General features: G+C 38.0%; 1 pseudogene; it reads right to left on the minus strand.

The window, feature by feature from the left end:
- Window positions 1-5,700: 5,700 nt before the first annotated feature.
- LOC102858707 lies at window positions 5,701-6,684 on the minus strand (annotated as a pseudogene).
- Between the last annotated feature and the right edge of the window lie 3,510 nt (window positions 6,685-10,194).

A 10,194-nucleotide genomic window follows, 5' to 3' on the forward strand; every position in this document is an offset into this window, starting at 1 on the left:
ATTTGTGCTATTAATGACATTGTTTGAAAATTTCTCTATTCTGTTGTATCAACTTTTTGGAGAATGGGTACAAATGTGGATCTCTTCCAGTCAGTTGGCCGTGTAGCTGTGTTCCAAATTTCTTAGCATAGACTGCTATATCAAATCTCAAGGATAGAAGTGATGCAGTCAGCCAGCATTGAAAATCAAAGACCAGATAAATTGTAGGATGATACCAATGATACCATTCATGAAGAAACCAAATGATAATTACAAAGAATGGAGAAAGAAAAGGGGGGGGGGGGAACGAATGTTAGTAGAGACTCTGAACATGATTTTAAGATGGAAAAGATAAATCAAAGGGAAGCTCAAGATAAAGAGCTAAAAGATTTCATAGGGCCACTTGAGAAGACAGAACAAAGTATTACAACAAAATATATGAAGATCTGAAGTTAGAAAATTAAAAAAGGACACGCTTAGCATTTCTCAAGTTAAAACAATTGGCAAAATGTCAAGTCTTAATTTGTAATACTGAAAAAATTCAAATAAGACAAATAAAATTAGCCCAATCTCACATACCTCCTATAAATAAAATCTTGAACGATGAAGAAAATATACAAAGGAGATGGAAGGAATGCACAGAGCCACAATAATAACAATAATTTGTAAACATTGAACCATTTTAGCAAGTAGCATATGATCAAGATCTAATGATAGTGATAGAAAAGTTCAAGCTACACTGAAGGTATTAGCGACAAAAATGGCTCTGAGGATTGAGAGAATATGAATTAGCATGTTTCAACAGATGCAGTCCGGGATCTGCTTACTAGTCTATGTCAAGAAATTTGGAATCAATGGCCAACCATTAGAGTGTCTTAATTTTCTGAGGAGGATATTTTCACAAAAGCCTCAGATGTTGGAAAAAGTATTCTTATTCCTGAGCTACTCAGATGGTGCTGAGGTGGCCGACTTTCATGTAATACTTCTGGGATTGGAAAATCTGCCTAGATCTCTGCTAAAAAGACTTTCTAAATGAGTTAAATGTATTGTCACAATTTCTTTTTATACAATGTATATTTTTATGTGTGTAGTGACTGCAACAATGGATTGAACTTGGTGGATGTCTTAGAGGATGGCACAGACTAGGGCAAGGTTTGGCCTGTTGTTTATAGAGTTGCTACTGATTGTAGTCAGCTCTATGGCAAGTGTAACACATGTGTGTATATCATTAAGTTGAAACCAAATTATAGCTGGTTCACCACTGGGTTTCCAAGGCTGTTAATTGCACACAAAAGGAAAGTGCCCCTCTTTCCACCATGGAACTGCTTGTGGACTCCAACTCCTCCATTAATAGCACAACTCCCAATAAATTATGATACCTGAGCCCCAAATATATGTATCTCACGAATTGGTTCCAACCTGAAAATACAGAGCAATAACAACGTGTTGTAGTAGATTAAGTGTTGAGTTGAAAACCGAAAGTTTTATCTCATCAGCTGTTCAGCTGGAAAAAATGTCCTCTCACGATTTACTGCTGCTAAAAACCAACTGGAGTGTCAGCTATGGGTTGTTTCTAATTAGACATCACACAACAACAATAACAACAACATGTGTATTTCAATAAGACTTTAAAGTATTAGCTTTACTTCTAAATATGGACGTAATTTTTAAAGTCATATTTTTCATTGGAAATACACTAGTGGTAAATATGAGATCTTGAGAAATATAGTTTTTCAGATAAAACCATTATGTAACTACTTGTAATTAGTGTTAGATTAGCAGCTCAACATGTATTAATGATAAATGTCATCCTGATGAAACGAATGTAAATTCGGTTTAGACGACTTTGAAGAAATAAGAATAATTTTTTTTGAACCTCATTTTCTGATGGTGGAGAGACAATGAAGGAGAGCAAGACCCTCAATCAGGTGGGCTGACATAGCAACTGCAGCAGCAATGTCCCTGATTGTGTCAGAGATTATGAGGATGGCACAAGATAGGACAAGGGTTCAGATCTGTTGTTCATAGGGTTGCTACTTCTTGTACTCAACTCTACTTTCATTAACAAAAGAGTGGCCTATGAAGTAAGGAGTGGCACTTCCATCCAAAAGGTGAGTGGTTTGAATATACCAGCTGCTCCTTTGGAGAAAGATGGGAAGTCTCTTCCCATGTAGTTTACAGATCCTGAAAACTTGCTGGTAGGACTGTTATCAGTTCTGACTTAATAGCAATAAATAAGTGAGTGAGTAACATTTTATTCAATTGCAAATTTGGGCAGAAAGATGACAAATTAAGACCTGATAATTTTTATTTTCACAGTACCCAATACAAACCTGCATACCTCTTCCTGGTGTGTATTTTCTATTCAGTCACAAGGCATAAAATTAGATGAAAAGGAACACAGTGGTTTTGTATCTTATTTCCTGTACATTATACATAATGATAAATTTAATTATGAGAAGACAAAAATATTTATCCATGATCTAAGAGATCATTCTTAAAAGTTTATAACACATTTGTAGTAAAAGATATCTTCTATCTGAATTGAAATTTTCTTCCTGTACGAAAACTCTGTGTGTGTGTGTGTGTGTGTGTGTGTGTGTGTGTGCATGCGCGCGCGCGAACAGTTTAACAAGTTAGAGGACTTTCCCCCCCTACCTTCATCTGGCAGATCCATACACTGTCTTTTTTTTTTTTAATCCCCCGCCCCACATTTTGCTGTCAGAGCTTCCTTCCTTGTCCCTGGGACATTAATCCAGAATTTCAGCTCAAGGTCTCCAATTGTAAAGTCCCTCAGATAGCTACAGGGAACACATTGGAAGATATGTGTAAGAGTAAAAAAGGGAAGTAAAAATGTGCCCTAACCAAGTCTAAAGGAAACATCTGTTTGCTAGAATTGGTGAGATGTTAATAAAGGACTGACCCACAGAATTTAAAAGTTAGTTAATAATTACAAACATTAGTGCACTTATGTGGAAAAGGATACATATAGTATATATATAAAACAGATAAGATTTTAAGGCCTTGGTTCAAATTTACATGACACTTCTTCTTCAAGAGGGCTTAAAAACATCTTTCAAATAATACCTTAATATGCAAAAGTTCTAAAGCAATAGCTACTTGTTTTTTAACTGAGCAACTTCTCTTTTGTCAGAACTGAGAAATCACTTTTATTTGCTGAATCTTCTCATAGCCTTCTTAAAAATTTGAGTCAGCCTTTTTTATACATCTTGTTTACAAATACTATATCTACAAATGTCTTTTTACTGTCTTTGTCTTTATGGTATGAAAATGTTCAAAAGTGCAGATGATAATTATAATGAGACTTTATCTACCCATATCCTAGCTGTAATATTTATCAACATTTTGTCCATCTTGTCATAACAATTTTTATATATTCAGTGCAAAGGCCTTGGTGAATAGGATGGGAAGTTTTAAGGACATAATTATTTTTACAAACATAGATAATTGAATACTGGAGGTTAAATTGGAGATTAGATAAGAATTGCAAACCACCAAGGTCAATTATCACTAGGAAAAAACACTCAAATATTTTGTTAATTTTTTTTTATACTTGCCAGTCAGTTTATTAACTATCATATGTTATGTACAACCCTAGGAAGTATATGGGGTGAAAAAAGATAATATGACTCACCAATTAAAAAAAAAACAACAAAAAACACCCCACTTCTATTTTTATTGATGTTACCTTAAGTGAGAATTTCCTTAATGTCTAACAGAGGCTTTGTCATACTGCAATACAAGCACCCCACAGAGTGGTAGTTATTTCTAGTCATGGGCTAGTGTGAGTGAGTGTACTTTTGTTCAGCACAAGGAAAGTCTTCCTCAAATAGATTGAATGGATTAATTCTGAGCTGAATGAGAAAAAATTATTTTGCTTACTAGAAAAAGCAATTGAGAGATAAAACACATTACAAAGGCAGTGTTGGTGAAGAATGCTGAAAATACCATGAACGGCCAAAAGAACAAGCAAATCTAACTGGGGGAAAGTTCATCCAGAGTGCCCTATTAATGGCATTGATGGTAAAATTCTCTCTCATATATTTTTGGGCATGTTGTAAGACCTGCTGCCAGTTCTTGGATGAAGACATCAAACTAGAAAAGATAGAAAGTCATTGTAAGAGAGGAAGACTTTCTACAAGATGGGTTACAATGACAATAGCAATGGGTTGGAGCACGAAGGTAACCTTGAGTGTGGTGTAGATAGGACAGAGTTCCAATCTGTTGATTGATCACTATGAGTCAGAGCTGACTTGAAAGTACCCACCAACAAGATGGCAGATAATGCTTAAAGAGAAAGTTAGTGATCTAAGGATCAAGTTTTGAATCCTGTCAGTTGTGAGCCAGGAAAGAGCTAATTTACTTGATGACAATGGTGACTCTCTTCCCCTACACCAAAGAACAGCATAACCAGAAAAAACCAAAATAAAGTAAGGAAATCTTTGTTATTGGGTATTGTGTTAGAATAGAATTGGTCTATAAAGTTCTCTTGGTCGTAATTATTATAGAAGCCTGCCTCCAGGCCTTTCATCTTTGACATCCTTGGGTAGTTTCAAACCACCTTAAGATTCTTGTTGTTGTTTATTATAACTGACCTTCCAATGGTTTTTCAGAGGCAGTTAATCACATTGGAGGAGATTGCCCATCTTTCTTTCATGGAGTAACTGGTGGATTTGAACAGTGTGCCTTTGGCATGATAACTTAGCTCCTTACTACTAGTCCACCAGAGTTGAATGCAAAACACTTATTATGTTTACTGTCTCAGAAAACCCACCAAAGTGTCAGCTAAGAGTAGGTTTCAACTCACTGGCATATACCACCACCACACGGTCCTACTTAATAGGAATCTCTGACAGCCTAGTGGTAAAGACCTGCACTGCCAAACCCAAGAGTTGGTTTGACTCCACTAGCTACTCGTCCCCTGTGATTTACTGCCTCTGAAAACTTGCTGGAGGGCCAGGTTAGAGACTATTCTGACTTGAGAGTATATAACAATAAACAAGGCCCTAATAAAGAAGCCCTAGTGGCTAAGTTGTAAGTAGTTGTGCTGTTAACCCAAAAAAAAACATGTGGTTCAAAACTACCAGCTGCTTTGATGGAGAACGATGGACAATTTTGTACCATGCAATTTTTTTTTTTTTATAAAAGAAAAAAAATTTTACTCTTCTGAAGTATAAAATACAGAGTGACATACAAAACCTGAGTGGGTTTATTACACATAATAGGTAATACCATCTGATTAGAGGGGATTAAACAAAAAGGTTCCAAAGGGCACTAAAAAAACAAGTAGGAGAACTCATGGGCCTCAGAGGACTGATCAGACTGGAGGACTGAAGAACTGGGGGAGAGTCTAAACTATCCTTGGGCAGCTCAAGCGATCCCCAAAGCCAATTCCCACCCATCAGCTCTGATCCTTCCTTCAAATAGCCATCTCCCTGTCCTGTGTCTGACAGCTCATCATCAAGCTTTGGAAGTCCTTTCATGTCCCCTTTCTCCTTCTGAAGCCACCAAGTCTGCACTTATGCATTCTGCCCCCAGGATCTGGACGTTTTGGAAACTCCTCAGCCCTTGGTTTAAGGCATAATCTCCAAGTTTCTGAAAGAATCTAGGAGGGAAGCCCAATGGCAGAGGCACTAGGAAGTTAAAGGGTGTCTCTGTGGGAAGGCTTTCTTTATTAGGGTGAAGTCACAAATAACCCACTTAGAAGTGCTCTAAAAATGTGATTGAGTCATTCAAGGGTGGAACAGGCTGCACTGGGACTCTGCTGTTTTCAGAGCTCCTAGAGGACATAGGGAAGGCAAGGGGAGAGGTCTTGCATGAGAATGAGGTCGTCGTGACCGCCACGGACATCTTGCGATCTTCACACGTCCCAGGCTCCTCTGGCGTCTTGGGAGAGCCAAGGAAGATCAGGTAGATGATGCCGCCTATGAAGGCACCCAGAGGTGTTGCCACCACCGGCACCCACCACCAGTGGTTCCCGTTTCTGAAGACTTCAGGGCCCCAGCCAGCAATGAAGGTGAAGAAGCGAGGAGGCAGGTCCCGGGCCGGGTTGATGGCATAGCCTGTGTTCATGCCTAGAGACACCCCAATGGTGGCAACCAGGATGCCAATCACCAGAGCCTGTGTCCCTTCCAGTGCGGGGCTGTTCTTCTTGTCCGTGATGGCGAAGATACACAGCTGGAGCAAGGCTGTCAGCAACATCTCATTCAGGAATCCATGCCACAGTGTCATGTAGCTGGGAAGGTAGGTGGCAAGAATGCCAGCTGTTGCTTTGGGGCCAATCACGGTCAGCTCTCCATCTGAGAAATTGTAGATGGCATTGTAGAAGAGGCAGTAGATAGTGGCAGCGGCCAGAAAGGAGCCCAGGAACTGACCCAGGACATAGATAGGAAACTTCTTCCAGGACATGCGGCCGAGAGCACAGTTGGCGAAGGTCACGGCCGAGTTCATGTGGGCCCCTGAGATGCCCCCTGCAATGTGGACTCCCATGGTGACTCCAAAGCCAAATCCCAAGTTGACTCCAAGGTAACTCCCAAATTTATTCTCTCCTAGAACACTATGGGCCACAGAGCCAAGGCCAAACACCATCATAACGTACATGCTCATCACCTCGCCCAGGAACTCTCGCACCAACTTTTTCTGCATTTTTGTCTGCATCCTCGTTATCAGGGATGATGGCACCATCCTGGATTTGTGAATAGGCCTGAAGCAGCAGCACTTGGACCCGTGTTCCTGAGCCATGCCCTGTTTTTTAGATTTGATACACTCCTCACCTCAAGGTACCCAGAGAGTGGATCACACTGTCCCAGTTCAGCCTATAGCCCCATTCACTCAGCTGACGAGCTCTCTGTTTTTCTGCCTTGTACCATGCAATTTAATGCCTCTGAAAACCTCACGGAAAGTCAGCTGTAAATCAATTCTGACTCGACAATATATAACAGGGTCCTAATCAGCAGACAAAACCACGGCCAATGAGCCAGTTCAAACCCTCAGCTTTCTGAGGCTGTAACTTATGGGAGACTTTGCATTCTCTTCCCTATAGTCATTGTTGTATTCAAGCCACTAGCAAAACACACTGTTAGGGATTATGCCACAAAGCTCTTCTAAAAAGCAGAAGGAAGCTTCAAAAATTAAAGATATATGTTGCTTTTCTTCCTTTCAAAATTCAGCATTCTTAAAAATCATCATCCCAACATCTTAAAAATCATTTTTATATCAACCAACAAAAAAATATGACTGGATCACTTCATGACCTGGGGCCATGCTAATCACTTACTCCCTCCTTCAGATGGGGAAAAACTTAAAGTTACTACTTGTGTAACAATCTTCACTGGAAATGCTTGAAAACATCATAAATATTTTATTATGATACCAAATGAGATTTCTCAGTAGTCTCAGTTGTCTGAAATCATAAAACACTATTCATGGAGTCATAGAATCTAGAAGAAGTGCTTAGAGAAGAGTACATGACAATTAGAAAACCAGCACGTACGTCCCTGCCTTGTATCGGATCTTAGTGTGTGTCTTTGCATTGTTGTAGGGTATTAATGATAAGTGCCCACTTAACTTTCCACTGATACTGTACTAATTTACAAATTTTTGCAGTCCTGTGAATTGCTACTTGAGAGAAAATATGCTAGATATGCTTTTCTTCCATGGTTTTCCTCAGGAAGAGAGAGCTAAGCCAAATATTTTGGTTGCTTAGTAAAATTTTAGTATTTATTCGACTTCAGTGCAATAGATTGAATCAACACACATTATCCAAGCAATTTCCTTTTCACTCACCTAAACTCTGGTTGCTTCCTAGAAGAGCTTTTAGCTTATCTGGTTTATCCTTGTACTACTTTTGATTCTTCTTTGGAGCCTTTTTCCTTGTGTTGTTGGGTGTCATTAGTTGACTAAGACTCAGTGGCCCTGTAAACAGTTGCTCTAAACCTTGTCCTATCCTGAGCTGGCCTCACCATCTTTGATATACCACATTTTGTCACACTTATGATCATGTTACATAGATCTCTAATCATTTTTATATCATCCTTGAAAAGTCCTTGTTTTTAAATATAGGAATTTTAAAACCTTTACTCCAGTAAATTTGAAAGTCTAGAGGAAATGGAGATCTGTACATAAGGTCATAGCAGTGTTATTTATTCACAAAAGCAAGTAAATAGTACAGATGCCCATCAACAAATTAATGAATTGGAAAATTGTGGTACACTCACACAATGTAAAATACTATATAACTTGAAAGATATTAGAAAGCATTCTTTGAGTGAATATCTCAGTCATTTAAGGATAAATACTGCGTTAAGACTAGTATTATGAAAATAGTAAGATAACTGAGCAAGAAATGTGGAAATGTTTACAAAGGAAAGCTGGGGCAAACAAGGAGAAGGGAGAAAAACACTAGACTAGCAGAAGTTATTAGTGGACGGGAGATAAATGAATCAGAAATGTTCAAATGGGGACTTGAAAAGATGGGTGATAATAGGCATAGAGCAATGATATAAAACATAATATCGGTGAATGATTATGTAAAATGCAAAGTACATGAATGAAAGACATATATGAATGATTTCACAAAACACAAAGCTCATTTACAAAATATGTGCATAATTATATGCAAACCAATAAAAATATGCTAAGTATAAGAAATGAGTCAGAAAATTAAAAAAATGTACTATAGTAATTGGTCTCTTTCCAATCTTCCTTATAACTTTATTTCTTTGCCAAATAAGACATTTGAGTAGCAAGAAAATACATGAGAAAGTGCCCTCAATAGCTATTCATTGCATAAATACAAATCAAAACAGAAATTAGATATCATCTTTTTTTTTTGCAATAATAGCAATGATCAAAGAATCAGAAACAAATGGCAGGGAATGTGTAGATGGCATTCTCATATACTAATGGAAAAGTCCAATCACTAAAGAAATTGGTACAACATTTCTTCAAAAAGTTACAAATGGAAATATCATGGGATTATGCAATTCCACTACTAGGAGAAATAGCCCAAGTGCCTAGTAATTGATGCATGGATAGACAAACTATGGTACATACATATAAAGGTAATATTCCACAAAGTGATAGCAATGAATATACAAAACATCACTTAGTGTGGATGAATGCAAAAAAATATTAAACTAATTAAATAAGCCAATCACAAATAAGGCAGATACTATATGAAGCTACAGCTATAAAAATAAAGTTCATACAAAAGAGTTTATACACATTCCTTAATGGTTAAGACAGATGGAGGTAAAGAGGGGATCTAACTAAAAGTGAACATATGTTAACTTGAGTGAAAGAAAAGGCATCGCACAACATGGGGAAGGAAGATGTCAGATGATAAGAATGGCACGGGAGAGGACAAGATGCTGTTGTTCATCGAGTGAGTTGCATTCAACTCAGTGGCTCCTAACAACAATGTCATAATACCACCAAGACAGAGGAAGACAGTGGCAGGTATATAGAATAAAAAGCAATGAGGCCAATACTGGTACATACACAATCCTGCAACATCAGTAATACAGAAGATTTTCTTATTATACATATGTAGACATCCCAAGAAGAAAACAAATACACAAATACATATTAGAAGATAATAGCTTTTTCATACATATTTAAATGTGTTGTATATATGTCCATGTGTATAATAGAGCACATGGGGGGGGATTATGAACATTTCAAAGTCCTGACAAGATACCTTCAAGGACTGAGTGAGTCACTAGGCTCGGAGGCCTAGGGCCATAACCTTATTGGACACCTGCATCAGTCAGCCTGACATAGTCCATGAAGTCTACATCCAACTTTGAACAGACTGGTGTCTTACAAGCTTGAGAATGACAATCCAAGATTCAAGCATTCAAGATGTTTGATCGCTTCTTATTTGTAGTAAAGAAGATACAAAACAACTAAAGCTTTGAGAAAACAGTTAGTCCAAAGAACTTTGGAAACATAGGAACTATAGCTTCCACTACTAGTCTAAGACCAGAACAGACTCGAGTGGATAATGTAGAAAAAAATTCTCATAAGCGTAAAAATACCAGAACTACTGATCTGACAGGGATGATTGGAACCTTAAAGACTAAGGCATTTCAGGATCCTGAAGCCTGGAACTGAACACACCCTGTGGGATCACTTTGAATCAAAGGACAGGCAAGGATGTAAAGTGAACAAAAATATTATGAGGACTATACT

The sequence above is a fragment of the Elephantulus edwardii genome, unplaced genomic scaffold (assembly GCF_000299155.1).
Source record: "Elephantulus edwardii isolate Elephantulus edwardi_28Jun2011 unplaced genomic scaffold, EleEdw1.0 scaffold00022, whole genome shotgun sequence".
Classification (NCBI taxonomy): Eukaryota; Metazoa; Chordata; class Mammalia; order Macroscelidea; family Macroscelididae; genus Elephantulus; species Elephantulus edwardii.